This window comes from Hemiscyllium ocellatum, chromosome 45 (genome assembly GCF_020745735.1).
Source record: "Hemiscyllium ocellatum isolate sHemOce1 chromosome 45, sHemOce1.pat.X.cur, whole genome shotgun sequence".
NCBI classification, from domain to species: Eukaryota; Metazoa; Chordata; class Chondrichthyes; order Orectolobiformes; family Hemiscylliidae; genus Hemiscyllium; species Hemiscyllium ocellatum.
The window spans coordinates 31499439-31518394 of record NC_083445.1 but is presented as its reverse complement, the minus strand read 5'-3'; the positions used below and the strand labels follow the sequence as shown (position 1 = coordinate 31518394).

The following is an 18956-nucleotide window of genomic DNA, read 5'->3' as shown; positions in this document are numbered from 1 at the left end:
CCTTCCCCTCCCTCTCCAGGTGAAGGAGCAGGGAGGGGTTCCGGGACAAGACACGGCCGTCCTGTGAGAGTTCGGCCAAACTACTAAGAGGCAAACTACGGTCGCTATAGCAACTGGCCACAAAGAACAGGGATCACGTGGCAGCTGGAGAGCTGAGAGCAGGAGGGACTATCAGAGAGAGCTCAAAGAACAAAATGGAGTTTGCCGGCTAACTTTAGAGAGAAGGCCGGGGTAGGGGGGAGGGGGGGGAAGAGGGAGAGAGAGAGAGAGAGAGAGAGAGAGGCAAAGTGAGAGAGAGAGAGAGAGAGGGAAGCAGCTGGCAGTGGGGGAAGGAAAGAGAGAGAGAGTGTACAGGGAAGGGCAGGGAGGGCAGGGTGGGGGAGGAGAGACGAATGAGAGGTGGAAGGAGAGAAAGGCAGAAGAAAAGGCAGCAACATTGGAGGAAACAAGGAAGGAGCGACAGTGGGGGTGGGCGGAGGAGAGATGGAAGGTTAGACCAAGACCCGAGAGCAGACGGAGGGCTCTCCAGAGTACTTTGTGAGTGACAGGGAGCGATCGCTAAGGCCTGTGTCGCTGGGAAGTCCTCCGTTAGTGACACCGCCTGTTCACAGTAAGTACAGCTGTTCATCCTCTGACAGGGGAAGTGGATCTCACACACACCAACTGAGAGCTCGCGAGAGGACAGTCAGTGTTCATCGCCACCCTGCACCCAGATACAGCACAGTGCTGTCTGTACACACACCCCCGAGACCCACCATCACCCCCCACCCTGACCCTGACCCGACACCCAGACACAGCACAGTGCTGTCTGTACACACACACACCCCAGACCCTCCATCACCCCCCACCCTGACCCTGACCCGACACCCAGACACAGCACAGTGCTGTCTGTACACACACCCACGAGACCCACCATCACCCCCCACCCTGACCCTGACCCGACACCCAGACACAGCACAGTGCTGTCTGTACACACACCCACGAGACCCACCATCACCCCCACCCTGACCCTGACCCTACACCCAGACACAGCACAGTGCTGTCTGTACACACACCCCCGAGACCCTCCATCACCCCCCACCCTGACCCTGACCCGACACCCAGACACAGCACAGTGCTGTCTGTACACACACCCCCGAGACCCACCATCACCCCCCACCCTGACCCTGACCCTACACCCAGACACAGCACAGTGCTGTCTGTACACACACCCACGAGACCCACCATCACCCCCACCCTGACCCTGACCCTACACCCAGACACAGCACAGTGCTGTCTGTACACACACACACCCCCGAGACCCTCCATCACCCCCCACCCTGACCCTGACCCGACACCCAGACACAGCACAGTGCTGTCTGTACACACACCCCCGAGACCCACCATCACCCCCCACCCTGACCCTGACCCGACACCCAGACACAGCACAGTGCTGTCTGTACACACACACACCCCAGACCCTCCATCACCCCCACCCTGACCCTGACCCTATAACCCAGACACAGCACAGTGCTGTCTGTACACACACACACCCCAGACCCTCCATCACCCCCCACCCTGACCCTGACCCGACACCCAGACACAGCACAGTGCTGTCTGTACACACACACACCCCAGACCCTCCATCACCCCCACCCTGACCCTGACCCGACACCCAGACACAGCACAGTGCTGTCTGTACACACACACACCCCAGACCCTCCATCACCCCCCACCCTGACCCTGACCCGACACCCAGACACAGCACAGTGCTGTCTGTACACACACACACCCCAGACCCTCCATCACCCCCACCCTGGCCCTGACCCTGTAACCCAGACACAGCACAGTGCTGTCTGTACACACACACACCCCAGACCCTCCATCACCCCCACCCTGACCCTGACCCTGTAACCCAGACACAGCACAGTGCTGTCTGTACACACACACACCCCAGACCCTCCATCACCCCCACCCTGACCCTGACCCTATAACCCAGACACAGCACAGTGCTGTCAGTACACACACACACCCCAGACCCTCCATCACCCCCCACCCTGACCCTGACCCTACACCCAGACACAGCACAGTGCTGTCTGTACACACACACACCCCCAGACCCTCCATCACCCCCCACCCTGACCCTGACCCTACACCCAGACACAGCACAGTGCTGTCTGTACACACACACCCCCAGACCCTCCATCACCCCCCACCCTGACCCTGACACTGCACCCAGACACAGCACAGTGCTGTCTGTACACACACACACCCCCAGACCCTCCATCACCCCACACCCTGACCCTGACCCTGCACTCAGACGCAGCACAGTGCTGTCTGTACACACACCCCCCAGACCCACCATCACCCCCCATCCTGACCCTGACCCTACACCCAGACACAGCACAGTGCTGTCTGTACACACACACACCCCCAGACCCTCCATCACCCCCACCCTGACCCTGACCCTGCACCCAGACACAGCACAGTGCTGTCTGTACACACACCCCCCAGACCCACCATCACCCCCCACCCTGACCCTGACCCTACACCCAGACACAGCACAGTGCTGTCTGTACACACACACACCCCCAGACCCTCCATCACCCCGACCCTGACCCTGACCCTGCACCCAGACACAGCACAGTGCTGTCTGTACACACACCCCTCAGACCCTCCATCACCCCAACCCTGACCCTGACCCTGCCCCCAGACACAGCACAGTGCTGTCTGTACACACACCCCCCAGACCCTCCATCACCCCCCACCCTGGCCCTGACCCTACACCCAGACACAGCACAGTGCAATCTGTACACACACCCCCAAGACCCTCCATCAACCCCCACCCTGACCCTGACCCTACACCCAGACACAGCACAGTGCTGTCTGTTCACAGACACCCCCCAGACACTCCATCACCCACCACCCTGACCCTGACCCTGCACCCAGACGCAGCACAGTGCTGTTTGTACACACACCCCCCAGACCCTCCATCACCCCCCACCCTGACCCTGACCCTACACCCAGACACAGCACAGTGCTGTCTGTACACACACACCCCAGACCCTCCATCACCCCACAGCCTGACCCTGACCCTGCACCCAGACACAGCACAGTGCTGTCTGTACACACACACACCCCAGACCCTCCATCACCCCACACCCAGACCCTACACCCAGACACAGCACTGTGCTGTCTGTACACACACACCCCCAGCCCCACCATCACCCCCACCCTGACCCTGACCCGACACCCAGACACAGCACAGTGCTGTCTGTACACACACTCCCCCAGCCCCTCCATCACCCCCACCCTGACCCTGACCCGACACCCAGACACAGCACAGTGCTGTCTGTACACACACACCCCCCACACCCTCCATCACCCCCCACCCTGACCCTGACCCTACACCCAGACACAGCACAGTGCTGTCTGTACACACACACCCCCCAGACCCTCCATCACCCCCCACCCTGACCCTGACCCTACACCCAGACGCAGCACAGTGCTGGCTGTAAACACACACCCCCCAGACCCTCCATCACCCCCCACCCTGACCCTGACCCTACACCCAGACACAGCACAGTGCTGTCTGTTCACAGACACCCCCCAGACCCTCCATCACGCCCCACCCTGACCCTGACCCTGCACCCAGACACAGCACAGTGCTGTCTCTTCACAGACACCCCCCAGACCCTCCATCACCCCCCACCCTTACCCTGACCCTGCACCCAGACACAGCACAGTGCTGTCTGTACACACACCCCCCAGACCCTCCATCACCCACCACCCTGACCCTGACCCTGCACCCAGACGCAGCACAGTGCTGTCTGTACACACACCCCCCAGGCCCTCCATCACCCCCCACCCTGACCCTGACCCTACACCCAGACACAGCACAGTGCTGTCTGTACACACACACCCCAGACCCTCCATCATCCCACAGCCTGACCCTGACCCTGCACCCAGACACAGCACAGTGCTGTCTGTAAACACACCCCCCAGACCCTCCATCACCCCACACCCAGACCCTACACCCAGACACAGCACAGTGCTGTCTGTACACACACACCCCCAGCCCCACCATCACCCCCACCCTGACCCTGACCCGACACCCAGATACAGCACAGTGCTGTCTGTACACACACACCCCCCACACCCTCCATCACGCCCCACCCTGACCCTGACCCTGCACCCAGACACAGCACAGTGCTGTCTGTACACACACCCCAGACCCTCCATCACCCCCCACCCTGACCCTGCCCCTGCCCCCAGACACAGCACAGTGCTGTCTGTACACACACACCCCCCACACCCTCCATCACCCCCCACCCTGACCCTGACCCTGCACCCAGACATTGCACAGTGCTGTCTGTACACACACACACCCACAGACCCTCCATCACCCCCCACCCTGACCCTGACCCTACACCCAGACACAGCACAGTGCTGTCTGTACACACACACCCCCCACACCCTCCATCACCCCCCACCCTGACCCTGACCCTGCACCCAGACATTGCACAGTGCTGTCTGTACACACACACACCCCCAGACCCTCCATCACCCCCCACCCTGACCCTGACCCTACACCCAGACACAGCACAGTGCTGTCTGTACACACACACACCCCCAGACCCTCCATCACCCCCCACCCTGACCCTGACCCTACACCCAGACACAGCACAGTGCTGTCTGTACACACACACACACCCAGACCCTCCATCAACCCCCACCCTGACCCTGACCCTGCACCCAGACGCAGCACAGTGCTGTTTGTACACACACCCCCCAGACCCTCCATCACCCCCCACCCTGACCCTGACCCTACACCCAGACACAGCACAGTGCTGTCTGTACACACACACCCCAGACCCTCCATCACCCCACAGCCTGACCCTGACCCTGCACCCAGACACAGCACAGTGCTGTCTGTACACACACCCCCCAGACCCTCCATCACCCCACACCCAGACCCTACACCCAGACACAGCACTGTGCTGTCTGTACACACACACCCCCAGCCCCACCATCACCCCCACCCTGACCCTGACCCGACACCCAGACACAGCACAGTGCTGTCTGTACACACACTCCCCCAGCCCCTCCATCACCCCCACCCTGACCCTGACCCGACACCCAGACACAGCACAGTGCTGTCTGTACACACACACCCCCCACACCCTCCATCACCCCCCACCCTGACCCTGACCCTACACCCAGACACAGCACAGTGCTGTCTGTACACACACACCCCCCAGACCCTCCATCACCCCCCACCCTGACCCTGACCCTACACCCAGACGCAGCACAGTGCTGGCTGTAAACACACACCCCCCAGACCCTCCATCACCCCCCACCCTGACCCTGACCCTACACCCAGACACAGCACAGTGCTGTCTGTTCACAGACACCCCCCAGACCCTCCATCACGCCCCACCCTGACCCTGACCCTGCACCCAGACACAGCACAGTGCTGTCTCTTCACAGACACCCCCCAGACCCTCCATCACCCCCCACCCTGACCCTGACCCTGCACCCAGACACAGCACAGTGCTGTCTGTACACACACCCCCCAGACCCTCCATCACCCCCCACCCTGACCCTGACCCTGCACCCAGACGCAGCACAGTGCTGTCTGTACACACACCCCCCAGACCCTCCATCACCCCCCACCCTGACCCTGACCCTACACCCAGACACAGCACAGTGCTGTCTGTACACACACACCCCAGACCCTCCATCACCCCACAGCCTGACCCTGACCCTGCACCCAGACACAGCACAGTGCTGTCTGTAAACACACCCCCCAGACCCTCCATCACCCCACACCCAGACCCTACACCCAGACACAGCACAGTGCTGTCTGTACACACACACCCCCAGCCCCACCATCACCCCCACCCTGACCCTGACCCTGCACCCAGACACAGCACAGTGCTGTCTGTACACACACCCCAGACCCTCCATCACCCCCCACCCTGACCCTGCCCCTGCCCCCAGACACAGCACAGTGCTGTCTGTACACACACACCCCCCCACACCCTCCATCACCCCCCACCCTGACCCTGACCCTGCACCCAGACATTGCACAGTGCTGTCTGTACACACACACACCCCCAGACCCTCCATCACCCCCCACCCTGACCCTGACCCTACACCCAGACACAGCACAGTGCTGTCTGTACACACACCCCCCCCACACCCTCCATCACCCCCCACCCTGACCCTGACCCTGCACCCAGACATTGCACAGTGCTGTCTGTACACACACACACCCCCAGACCCTCCATCACCCCCCACCCTGACCCTGACCCTACACCCAGACACAGCACAGTGCTGTCTGTACACACACACACCCCCAGACCCTCCATCACCCCCCGCCCTGACCCTGACACTGCACCCAGACACAGCACAGTGCTGTCTATACACACACACACCCCCAGACCCTCCATCACCCCACACCCTGACCCTGACCTGCACTCAGACACAGCACTGTGCTGTCTGTACACACCCCCCAGCCCCTCCATCACCCCCCACCCTGACCCTGACCCTACACCCAGACACAGCACAGTGCTGTCTGTACACACACACACCCCCAGACCCTCCATCAACCCCCACCCTGACCCTGACCCTGCACCCAGACGCAGCACAGTGCTGCCTGTTCACACACCCCCAGACCCTCCATCACCCCCCACCCTGACCCTGACCCTGCACCCAGACACAGCACAGTGCTGTCTGTACACACACCCCCCAGACCCACCATCACCCCCCATCCTGACCCTGACCCTACACCCAGACACAGCACAGTGCTGTCTGTACACACACACACCCCCAGACCCTCCATCACCCCCACCCTGACCCTGACCCTACACCCAGACACAGCACAGTGCTGTCTGTACACACACACACCCCCAGACCCTCCATCACCCCGACCCTGACCCTGACCCTGCACCCAGACACAGCACAGTGCTGTCTGTACACACACACCCCCAGCCCCTCCATCACCCCCACCCTGACCCTGACCCTGCACCCAGACACAGCACAGTGCTGTCTGTACACACACACCCCTCAGACCCTCCATCACCCCAACCCTGACCCTGACCCTGCCCCCAGACACAGCACAGTGCTGTCTGTACACACACCCCCCAGACCCTCCATCACCCCCCACATTGACCCTGACCCTGCACCCAGACACAGCACAGTGATGTCTGTTCACACACACCCCCCACACCCTCGATAACCCCCACCCTGACCCTGACCCTGCACCCAGACACAGCACAGTGCTGTCTGTACACACACCCCCCAGACCCTCCATCACCCCCACCCTGACCCCGACCCTACACCCAGATACAGCACAGTGCTGTCTGTACACACACCCCCCAGACCCTCCATCACCCCCCACCCTGGCCCTGACCCTACACCCAGACACAGCACAGTGCAATCTGTACACACACCCCCCAAGACCCTCCATCACCCCCCACCCTGACCCTGACCCTACACCCAGACGCAGCACAGTGCTGGCTGTAAACACACACCCCCCAGACCCTCCATCACCCCCCACCCTGACCCTGACACTACACCCAGACACAGCACAGTGCTGTCTGTTCACAGACGCCCCCCAGACCCTCCATCACCCCCCACCCTGACCCTGACCCTACACCCAGACACAGCACAGTGCTGTCTGTACACACACCCCCCAGACCCTCCATCACCCCCCACCCTGACCCTGACCCTGCACCCAGACGCAGCACAGTGCTGTCTGTACACACACCCCCCAGACCCTCCATCACCCCCCACCCTGACCCTGACCCTACACCCAGACACAGCACAGTGCTGTCTGTACACACACACCCCAGACCCTCCATCACCCCACAGCCTGACCCTGACCCTGCACCCAGACACAGCACAGTGCTGTCTGTACACACACCCCCTAGACCCTCCATCACCCCACACCCAGACCCTACACCCAGACACAGCACTGTGCTGTCTGTACACACACACCCCCAGCCCCTCCATCACCCCCACCCTGACCCTGACCCGACACCCAGACACAGCACAGTGCTGTCTGTACACACACACCCCCCACACCCTCCATCACCCCCCACCCTGACCCTGACCCTACACCCAGACACAGCACAGTGCAATCTGTACACACACACCCCAAGACCCTCCATCACCCCCCACCCTGACCCTGACCCTACACCCAGACGCAGCAGAGTGCTGGCTGTAAACACACACCCCCCAGACCCTCCATCACCCCCCACCCTGACCCTGACCCTACACCCAGACACAGCACAGTGCTGTCTGTTCACAGACACCCCCCAGACCCTCCATCACCCCACACCCTGACCCTGACCCTGCACCCAGACACAGCACAGTGCTGTCTGTACACACACACCCCCCACACCCTCCATCACCCACCACCCTGACCCTGACCCTACACCCAGACACAGCACAGTGCTGTCTGTACACACACCCCCCAGACCCTCCATCACCCACCACCCTGACCCTGACCCTGCACCCAGACGCAGCACAGTGCTGTCTGTACACACACCCCCCAGACCCTCCATCACCCCCCACCCTGACCCTGACCCTACACCCAGACACAGCACAGTGCTGTCTGTACACACACACCCCAGACCCTCCATCACCCCACAGCCTGACCCTGACCCTGCACCCAGACACAGCACAGTGCTGTCTGTACACACACCCCCCAGACCCTCCATCACCCCACATCCAGACCCTACACCCAGACACAGCACAGTGCTGTCTGTACACACACACCCCCAGCCCCACCATCACCCCCACGCTGACCCTGACCCGACACCCAGACACAGCACAGTGCTGTCTGTACACACACACCCCCCACACCCCCCATCACCCCCCACCCTGACCCTGACCCTGCACCCAGACACAGCACAGTGCTGTCTGTACACACACCCCAGACCCTCCATCACCCCCCACCCTGACCCTGACCCTACACCCAGACACAGCACAGTGCTGGCTGTACACACACCCCACACCCTCCATCACCCCCCACCCTGACCCTGACCCTACACCCAGACACAGCACAGTGCTGTCTGTACACACACACCCCCAGACCCTCCATCACCCCACACCCTGACCCTGACCCTGCACCCAGACACAGCACAGTGCTGTCTGTACACACACACCCCCCAGACCCACCATCACCCCCCACCCTGACCCTGACCCTGCACCCAGACACAGCACAGTGCTGTCTGTACACACACACACCCCCAGACCCTCCATCACCCCCCACCCTGACCCTGACCCTGCACCCAGACACAGCACTGTGCTGTCTGTACACACACACCCCCAGCCCCTCCATCACCCCCACCCTGACCCTGACCCGACACCCAGACACAGCACAGTGCTGTCTGTACACACACACCCCCCAGACCCTCCATCATCCCCCACCCAGACCCTGACCCTGCACCCAGACACAGCACAGTGCTGTCTGTACACAAACCCCAGACCCTACATCACCCCCCACCCTGACCCTGACCCTACACCCAGACACAGCACAGTGCTGGCTGTACACACACCCCCCAGACCCTCCATCACCCCAACCCTGACCCTGCACCCTACACCCAGACACAGCACAGTGCTGCCTGTACACACACACCCCCCAGACCCTCCATCACCCCCCACCCTGACCCTGACCCTGCACCCAGACACAGCACAGTGCTATCTGTACACACACCCCCCAGACCCTCCATCACCCCCTACCCTGATCCTGACCCTACACCCAGACACAGCACAGTGCTGTCTGTTCACACACACACACCCCCAGACCCTCCATCACCCCCACCCTGACCCTGACCCTGCACCCAGACACAGCACAGTGCTGTCTGTACACACACCCCTCAGACCCTCCATCACCCCACACCCAGACCCTACACCCAGACACAGCACAGTGCTATCTGTACACACACCCCCCAGACCCTCCATCACCCTCTACCCTGACCCTGACCCTACACCCAGACACAGCACAGTGCTGTCTGTACACACACCCCCCAGACCCTCCATCACCCCCACCCTGACCGTGACCCTGACCCTACACCCAGACACAGCACAGTGCTGTCTGTACACACAGCCCCCGACCCTCCATCACCCCCACCCTGACCCTGACCCTGCACCCAGGCACAGCACAGTGCTGTTTGTAAACACACCCCACCCAGACCCTCCATCACACCCCCAACCCTGACCCTGACCCTACACCCAGACACAGCACAGTGCTGTCTGTGCACACACACCCCCAGACCCTCCATCCTCCCCCCACCCTGACCCTGACCCTGCACCCAGACATTGCACAGTGCTGTCTGTACACACACACACCCCCAGACCCTCCATCACCCCCCACCCTGACCCTGACCCTACACCCAGACACAGCACAGTGCTGTCTGTACACACACCCCCCAGACCCTCCCTCACCCCCCACCCTGACCCTGACCCTGACCCTACACCCAGACACTGCACAGTGCTGTCTGTTCACAGACCCCCCACACCCTCCATCACCCCCCACCCTGACCCTGACCCTACACCCAGACACAGCACAGTGCTGTCTGTACACACACCCCCCAGACCCTCCCTCACCCCCCACCCTGACCCTGACCCTGCACCCAGACACAGCACAGTGCTGTCTGTACACACACCCCCCCCCAGACCCTCCATCAACCCCCACCCTGACCCTGACCCTACACCCAGACACAGCACAGTGCTGTCTGTACACACACACCCCCCAGACCCTCCATCACCCCCCACCCTGACCCTGCACCCAGACACAGCACAGTGCTGTGTGTACACACACTCCCCAGACCCTCCATCACCCCCCACCCTGACCCTGACCCTACACCCAGACACAGCACAGTGCTGTCTGTACACACATACCCCAGACCCTCCATCACCCCCACCCTGACCCTGACCCTGCACCCAGACACAGCACAGTGCTGTCTGTACACACACACCCCCCACACCCTCCATCACCCCCCACCCTGACCCTGACCCTGCACCCAGACACAGCACAGTGCTGTCTGTACACACACACCCCCCACACCCTCCATCACCCCCCACCCTGACCCTGACCCTGCACCCAGACACAGCACAGTGCTGTCTGTACACACACACACCCCAGACCCTCCATCACCCCCCACCCTGACCCTGACCCTACACCCAGACACAGCACAGTGCTGTCTGTACACACACACACCCCAGCCCCTCCATCACCCCCCCCACCCTGACCCTGACCCTACACCCAGACACAGCACAGTGCTGTCTGTACACACACACCCCCCAGGCCCTCCATCACCCCCCACCCTGACCCTGACCCTTCACCCAGACACAGCACAGTGCTGTCTGTACACACACACCCCAGCCCCTCCATCACCCCCACCCTGACCCTGACCCTACACCCAGACACAGCACTGTGCTGTCTGTACACACACACCCCCCAGACCCTCCATCACCCCCCACCCTGACCCTGACACTGCACCCAGACACAGCACAGTGCTGTCTGTTCACACACCCCCCAGACCCTCCATCACCCCCCACCCTGACCCTGACCCTGCACCCAGACACAGCACAGTGCTGTCTGTAAACACACACACCCCCCAGACCCTCCATCACCCCCCACCCTGACCCTGACCCTGCACCCAGACACAGCACAGTGCTGTCTGTAAACACACACACACTCCAGACCCTCCATCACCCCCCACCCTGACCCTGACCCTACACCCAGACACAGCACAGTGCTGTCTGTACACACACACACCCCAGCCCCTCCATCACCCCCCCCACCCTGACCCTGACCCTACACCCAGACACAGCACAGTGCTGTCTGTTCACACACCCCCCAGACCCTCCATCACCCCCTACCCTGCCCCTCCATCGTCTTTCGCCGAGGGCACTGGGAAATGTTGGAAACCCCCTGGTCTGGGTAGGGGTCCAGACTCCCCTAACTACCTCTCATTTACCCCGGGGGGTTGTATGACGTGTTGGGGGAGGCGGAGATTGGGTGGGAGATGGTGGAGGATGCCGTGGTGATGATGTTGCAGACGATCTCCCATCGGGGCCTGGTCACACTGTGATATGTATTTCACTGCCATTCCTTGTCCCTGGAGCTTATTCAGCCCCTGAATCTCAGTGTTCTCCTCCGTCCACTTTGCGGACTGACCGACCAGCCATTATTCCGAGCAACAATGGGAATATCTCCTGGCTTGTCTTCCCAACAACCCCCTCACCCTTCCCCCACGCGCCCCCAATATGGTCCATTTATGTCCCAGCATGGACCGGTGTCTCGGCAACAGATGGGTGTCTGGCTGCTGGGCCGGCCTGACTTCCGTCCCCAAGGATGTGTGTTGCCTGGTAACTCAGCTAGGCCCAAGCCTCACCCTGACTGAACCACAGGGTTATCACATGGAACATCACCACTCAGACCCTGAACAAGGTGCAGAGATAACCAGCTGATCTCACTCCCAAACTCTAAACATTTCCACAGGGTTATAAATATTTACAGAAAGACCTTCACTGAAACTTGCATGTCAGTAATTGTATAAGCCGGAACATTTGAGCTGTGGATATGGTGAGCAGGAGGAGACCATGACTTGGTATTCTCAGGTTCACCTTCTCTATATATTTGACAATTTGGCTTATTTATGTGGTAATACATTGTTAATTAAATCTTAAGAGCTGGTGAAAAATAATTATCCCGTTCGAGGTTTACAATATTCTGGGAGGCATGGGGAGAACGGATAGTGTGGGAATCTTTTTTCCCCAGGGTAGAAACGTCAATTACTCAGGGACATAGGTTTCAGGTTAAAGGGGGAAAGGTTAAACGAAACGTGTGAGGCAGGTTTTTTCCACAGAGGGCGGGGAGTCCCTGGAACGTGCTGCCAGGGGAACTGGTGGAGACAGATATAAGAGAAACATTAAAGGATCATCTTAATAGAATAACAGAAAGCCAGGGAATAGAGGGATACCAACCGTGGAGAAGGGTTTGTAGAAAGCAGTCAGGTGTTGGGATAGTCTTGATGGACTGAAGGACCTGTTCCTGTGATGTATTGTTTTCTTTTGACATTCTGGTGATGGTCAGACAGACAGCCTGAGTTGGAGGTGGCTCAATGACTGAGGAGAAAGAGGGGCTGTGTGGTCCCCACTCCCCTGATCATCAAACTGGTGTATGACCTGCTCCAACACCCACTCCCCTCAGGGTCTGCCCCAATCCTTACGTCTTCAGGTGGTCTCTGAGAACAAATTCCAGGCCATCCAGTTCTCCCCCGACCCCCCTCTCCCCCGCCCCAACCCCCACTGCCTGCGCACACAGTTACACCCTCACATGACCCTCAGTGGGATTGTCACTAGACCTGTTAAACAAGAAACTGGGCGTTAGTGTTCTGGAGACCCTGGGTTCCTATCCCACCACGGGCAGATATCAATTCACTAAAATCTCTGGAAACAGGAGCATAATGATCACCGTGAACCCACTGACAATTGTTTAAATAAAATCCCCATCTGGTTTACAAACGTCGGTCAGATCTGTGGGTGATTCCACTCCCACAGGAACTACAGCCACTCAATCTAAACAACCACCCGACACCAACACAGGGCATCAGACACAACAACTGCACAAAACCGCTCTGACAGTCCAACAAACCTCTCCACCCTGACATCTACTGACCAATCCAACACTGGGAGAACTCACTCACAGGCAACAGTCTGACAGCCACACTCCCAGAGTCATCCCACACGGACAATGTCAGTCAGCTCATCTCCAGGACATCTCTGCAGGAGTCCCTCAGGGTAGTGTCCTCGCCCCCAACCACCTTCAGCTGCTTCATCAATGACCTTCCCCCCCTCCCCATCATAAAGTCCAAAGTGAGGATGTTCCCTCATGAGTGACCATAAGATTTTTTTCACACAGAGGGTGGTGCGTGTATGGAATGAGTTGCCAGAGGAAGTGGTGGAGACTGGTACAATTCCAACATTTAAGAGGCATTTGGATTGGTATATGAATAGGAGGGGTTTGGAGGGATATGGGCTGGGTGCTAGCTGGGATGATTTGGACCAAAGGGTCTATTTCTGTTCTGTATGGCTCTATGACTCCATGACTATATGGTATAGGAGCAGAAATGCTTCTATCCTCCTGACCAAAGTACATAACCTCATACAAGGTTTGTAGCTCAGGTTGGGGTTTAGGATGTAGGTTTGTAGCTCAGGTTGGGGTTTAGGGTGTAGGTTTGTAGCTCAGGTTGGGGTTTAGTGTGTAGGTTTGTAGCTCAGGTTGGGGTTTAGGGTGTAGGTTTGTAGCTCAGGTTGGGGTTTAGGGTGTAGGTGTGTAGCTCAGGTTGGGGTTTAGGGTGTAGGTTTGTAGCTCAGGTTGGGGTTTAGGGTGTGGGTGTGTAGCTCAGGTTGGGGTTTAGGGTGTAGGTTTGTAGCTCAGGTTGGGGTTTAGGGTGTGGGTGTGTAGCTCAGGTTGTGGTTTAGGGTGTGGGTGTGTAGCTCAGGTTGAGGTTTAGGGTGTGGGTGTGTAGCTCAGGTTGTGGTTTAGGGTGTGGGTGTGTAGCTCAGGTTGAGATTTAGGGTGTGGGTGTGTAGCTCAGGTTGTGGTTTAGGGTGTGGGTGTGTAGCTCAGGTTGTGGTTTAGGGTGTAGGTTTGTAGCTCAGGTTGGGGTTTAGGGTGTGGGTGTGTAGCTCAGGTTGTGGTTTAGGGTGTGGGTGTGTAGCTCAGGTTGTGGTTTAGGGTGTAGGTTTGTAGCTCAGGTTGGGGTTTAGGGTGTGGGTGTGTAGCTCAGGTTGAGGTTTAGCGTGTAGGTTTGCTCGCTGAGCTGTAGGTTTGATATCCAGACGTTTCATTACCTGGCTAGGTAACATCATCAGTGGGGACCTCCAAGTGAAGCGAAGCTGTTGTCTCCTGCTCTCTATTTATATCGTTCTCCTGGATGGGGTTCCTGGGGTTTGTGGTGATGTCATTTCCTGTTCGTTTTTTGATGAGTTGAAAGCCGAAAGAGGGAAGGAAGCAAACTGACCACACAAGAAAGGAAAGCCGTGGAAAACCTCAAAAAAAGACAGAAACATGGTTATATTACCTGCAGACAAAGGTCGGCCCACAGTCATCCTGAACAGAAGGGACTACATCGAGAAAGCCAATGCACTACTCACAGACACCAACACCTACCAACAGGTGGGGCTAGACCCGACCCCACAACTAGGAAACAAAATTCCATATCTCCTAAAAACATTACACAATTCCGGACAATTAAACAAGACAGAATTCCACAAAATGAAACCCAACGGGACCAATACCCCACGATTGTACGGACTACCAAAAATCCATGAACCAAGAGCCCCCCTCAGACCCATAGTCTCACTCCCTGGAACACCAACTTACAGACTGGCTAAGGAACTACACACAAGACTGAAATACCTAGTAGCAGAGTCACAGCACTCCATCCACTCCACCCAGGAATTCCTAAAAATCATCAAAAACACCAAAATAGAGGAAGACGCAGCAATGATCTCATTCGACGTAACAGCACGGGCGGCACGGTGGCACAGTGGTTAGCACTGCTGCCTCACAGCGCCTGTAGACCCGGGTTCAATTCCCGACTCAGGCGACTGACTGTGTGGAGTTTGCACGTTCTCCCCGTGTCTGCGTGGGTTTCCTCCGGGTGCTCCGGTTTCCTCCCACGGTCACAAAGATGTGCGGGTCAGGTGAATTGGCCGAGCTAAATTGCCCATAGTGTTAGGTAAGGGGTAAATGTAGGGGTAGGGGTATGGGTGGGTTGCGCTTCGGCGGGTCGGTGTGGACTTGTTGGGCCGAAGGGCCTGTTTCCACACTGTAAGTCTAAGTCTAAGTCTAAGCACTGTTCACCTCCATCAACATCGACCAGGCAAAGGAAATACTGACCACACTTTTAGAACAGACCATCACACACACCCCAACCACCATCAATCACATTACCAACGGAAACACCATGAAGCTAGTGGACCCGTGCCTCACCACCCACTTCACCTTCAACAACATAATCTACAAACAAACCAATGGCACACCCATGGGATCTCCGCTATCAGGATTCATAGCAGAAGCGGTAATGCAAAGACTAGAACAAACAGCCCTACCAACCATCAAACCAAAAATCTGGGTCCGCTATGTAGATGACACCTTTGTCATCACAAAATGAAACAAGACATTTAACATCATCAACAACACCCTCACAGGCATAAAGTTCACCAAGGATGAAGAAACCGACAACAAACTCGCATTCCTGGATGTCACAGTCGAAAGAACGGGCAACGGAGAACTCCAAACCTACGTATACAGAAAACCGACAAACACTGACCAAATACTTAACTACACCAGCAACCATCCCAACACACACAAATGAAGCTGTATCAGAACACTATTCCAATGAGCCACCTCACACTGCAGCACAGACGGACTTCAGAAAACAGAGGAGAACTACCTATACGCTGTATTCAAGAAGGACGGATACTCAAAAAATACAGTCCGCAGATTCCTCAAGAACAAACCACGACAAGCAGACCAGACACACCAGAAACCTTAACCACCTTACCATACATCAAAGAAGTTTCAGAAATGACAGCCAGACTACTACGACCCCTCCGAATCCTAGTAGCATACAAACCCACCAACACTCTCAAACAAAAACTAACAAATGTAAAAGACCCAGTACAACCCATGGACAAAACCAACATGGTCTACAAAATTCCATGCAAGGACTGCCACAAACACTACGTAGGACAAACATGTAGAAAGGATACATGAACACCAGCTAGCCACAAAAAGACACAACCATCTCTCCCTCGTAGCCCTACACATGGAGGAAAAAAACCACCATTTCGACTAGGACAGCACATCTACCCTGCAACAGGCTAAGCAAAGACATGCCAGAGAATTCCTCGAGGCCTGGCACTCCAACCACAACGCCATAAATAAACACATAGATCTAGATGCCATCTCTCAACCCCTCAGAAAACAAACAGGAAATGACATCACCACAAACCCCAGGAGCCCCATCCAGGAGAAAGATATAAATAGAAAGCAGGAGACAACAGCTTCGCTTCACTTGGAGGTCGCCACTGATGATGTTACCTAGCCAGGTAATAAAACGTCTGGATATCAAACCTACAGCTCAGCGAGCAAACCTACATCCTAAACCCCAACCTGAGCTACACACCTACACCCAAAACCTCAACCTGAGCTACACACCTACTCCCTAAACCCCAACCTGAGCTACAAACCTACACCCTAAACCCCAACCTGAGCTACAAACCTACACCCTAAACCCCAACCTGAGCTACACACCCACACCCTAAACCCCAACCTGAGCTACAAACCTACACCCTAAACCCCAACCTGAGCTACAAACCTACACCCTAAACCCCAACCTGAGCTACAAACCTACACCCTAAACCCCAACCTGAGCTACACACCCACACCCTAAACCCCAACCTGAGCTACAAACCTACACCCTAAACCCCAACCTGAGCTACACACCCACACCCTAAACCCCAACCTGAGCTACAGACCCACACCCTAAACCCCAACCTGAGCTACACACCCACACCCTAAACCCCAACCTGAGCTACAAACCTACACCCTAAACCCCAACCTGAGCTACACACCTACCCCCTAAACCCCAACCTGAGCTACAAACCTACACCCTAAACCCCAACCTGAGCTACAAACCTACTCCCAAAACCCCAACCTGAGCTACACACCTACACCCTAAACCCCAACCTGAGCTACAAACCTACACCCTAAACCCCAACCTGAGCTACACACCTACACCCTAAACCCCAACCTGAGCTACAAACCTACACCCTAAACCCCAACCTGAGCTACACACCTACCCCCTAAACCCCAACCTGAGCTACAAACCTACACCCTAAACCCCAACCTGAGCTACAAACCTACTCCCTAAACCCCAACCTGAGCTACACACCCACACCCTAAACCCCAACCTGAGCTACAAACCTACACCCTAAACCCCAACCTGAGCTACACACCTACACCCTAAACCCCAACCTGAGCTACACACCTACTCCCTAAACCCCAACCTGAGCTACAAACCTACACCCTAAACCCCAACCTGAGCTACAGACCCACACCCTAAACCCCAACCTGAGCTACAAACCTACACCCTAAACCCCAACCTGAGCTACAAACCTACTCCCTAAACCCCAACCTGAGCTACAAACCTACACCCTAAACCCCAACCTGAGCTACAGACCCACACCCTAAACCCCAACCTGAGCTACAAACCTACACCCTAACCCCAAACTGAGCTACACACCCACACCCTAAACCCCAACCTGAGCTACAAACCTACACCCTAAACCCCAACCTGAGCTACACACCTACACCCTAAACCCCAACCTGAGCTACAAACCCACACCCTAAACCCCAACCTGAGCTACACACCCACACCCTAAACCCCAACCTGAGCTACACACCTACACCCTAAACCCCAAACTGAGCTACAAACCTACACCCTAAACCCCAACCTGAGCTACACACCTACACCCTAAACCCCAACCTGAGCTACACACCCACACCCTAAACCCCAACCTGAGCTACAAACCCACACCCTAAACCCCAACCTGAGCTACACACCCACACCCTAAACCCCAACCTGAGCTACACACCTACACCCTAAACCCCAACCTGAGCTACAAACCTACACCCTAAACCCCAACCTGAGCTACACACCTACACCCTAAACCTCAACCTGAGCTACACACCTACACCCTAAACCACAACCTGAGCTACACACCCACACCCTAAACCTCAACCTGAGCTACACACCTACACCCTAAACCCCAACCTGAGCTACAAACCCACACCCTAAACCCCAACCTGAGCTACACACCTACACCCTAAACCCCAACCTGAGCTACAAACCCACACCCTAAACCCCAACCTGAGCTACACA

General features: G+C 57.5%; 1 protein-coding gene across 2 annotated transcripts in view; it reads left to right on the top strand.

Moving 5' to 3' along the window:
• The first annotated feature begins 232 nt into the window (after nucleotides 1-232).
• Nucleotides 233-18956, top strand: part of LOC132835972 (volume-regulated anion channel subunit LRRC8D-like) — a 44549-nt gene continuing 25825 nt past the window's right edge. For both annotated transcript variants that reach the window (XM_060855143.1, XM_060855142.1), the window contains exon 1: nucleotides 233-610. The gene's annotated coding sequence lies outside the window, so the exon portion shown is untranslated. The remainder of the gene's footprint in view (nucleotides 611-18956) is intronic.